Raw genomic sequence first — 1752 nt, 5'->3', positions numbered from 1 at the left:
CCAGAGAAGCTGTGGATGCCCCATCCCTGGAAGTGTTCAAGGTCAGGCTGGACGGGGCTCTGAGCAACCTGGTCTAGTGACAGATGTCCCTGCCCAAGGCAGGGGGTTGGACTGGATGATCTTTCAAGGTGCCTTCCAACCCAAACCATCCTGTGATTCTATGACTCTGGCTGGAAGGACTCTGCAACTGACCTCTCCACCATGGCTGACCGACAGCGCTGTGAAGGCAGACAGGCCAACCCACCCCTCCTAGCCCAGCTCACCATCCCATCATAGCTTGAGACACCCTCTCCTGGCCAAGTCCACACCCGGGTATGGGCTTCAGCTCGCAACTGAGTTTTCCCCGGAACAGAGGCGAGTGCAGCGCAGGAGCACACCTTCCAGCCGTGAGACCCAGCTCCCAGCGGGGAACAGGGAGCTGAAGCTCTCAGGTCTCTCCAAATTTCAATAGTTCAGCAGCACCTCCTCGGACAAAAGTTGTCTTAAACGGCATACGTAGGAGAAAGATTTTGTAGCCAAAAGGCAGCCATTAAGGGGAATATATTTACAGGAAGACTTTTCCTCCCTTAAAATATATCCTACCATGTCATGCTAATGAAATTTGATTAATTTATTGATTATTTGTTTTGTTTTTAAGCAGTTTAAAAAGAGGTGTGCTGAGCAGAAAAAAAAATTCAAGAATAAATGCATGGCAATTCTGTTGATAATCAAAAGAGGTTTCATGCTGCATGAAAGTGAAATCGGGCCCACAGGCTAATTAAAACAGGATTTGAATTAGATGAATGAATAATTAGGATTATTCATTCAAATCTCATTTACATTGAAATGTAAGAAACTGCATGATTTACAATTATTTTTGAGGAAGCACGGGGGTTCCTTTTTTTTTTTTTTAACCTGAAAAATGAATAAGACTTTACTGTTCAAGAAAGAGAAAGTCGTGGCCAGACCCAGCACTGGCAAGGTACAAGCACACCGCAGATCCTGTTGTGTACTGCACTGATGCCACCTGCCTTCCTGACCTGAGCAGCAATTCCAGCGTCCATCCTCCCAGCCGACGCGAGGGGAAGGACGCGGGGATCTTCCTGGGATAACAGAATTCATTGCTACCACCCTTCCATCATTTGTGAAGGAGGTGGGTTCAATCACCACCAACTTGAATCCTGTGTTTTTCAGAAGTGTTTACAGCAGTGTGCAGCTGAAAAAAAATAAGAAAACAACTGTACTGAATTTTATTTTTTAATCTATATTATAGAATATTTGGGAGTGAAAAAGCTGGGACTTTTTGGACGACACACAGCGCTTTTTCAAGTAAATACTCTGTCATACTCTGGCACATCTCACATGGCAAAAAGCAGAGAATGGTTTTGAAAAAGCTACAGTGTCAATATCAATTTGGAAATAATTTCTGAACGGTGCCTTCAAATCCCAGGCATGTTAACAAGGTTTTGCTGATCCCCAGACCAATCCCCTCGAGTCTAAAAAACTCCTCGTTGAATTATGAGACCGCAGATCCTATGCAGGACATAAATAGAACACTAAAATATGGGTAAGAGGTAGAGATATAATAAGATTCTTGTGCTGTCAAAAAAATAAAGATGTCAAATACATATCTTTTTGAAAATCAACATACACATACCCACCCAAGCATTCAGCTTAAAGATAAACCGGAATTTGCAGTTAAGACACGAACCTCCAGTAGCCTCAGTGTGCCCTCTAGGTAACGCTAACATAGAAAGCCAAGTGACAATTTTA

This window comes from Pygoscelis adeliae, unplaced genomic scaffold (genome assembly GCF_000699105.1).
Source record: "Pygoscelis adeliae isolate BGI_AS28 unplaced genomic scaffold, ASM69910v1 Scaffold97, whole genome shotgun sequence".
NCBI classification, from domain to species: domain Eukaryota; kingdom Metazoa; phylum Chordata; class Aves; order Sphenisciformes; family Spheniscidae; genus Pygoscelis; species Pygoscelis adeliae.
This window is presented reverse-complemented; position numbering follows the sequence as displayed.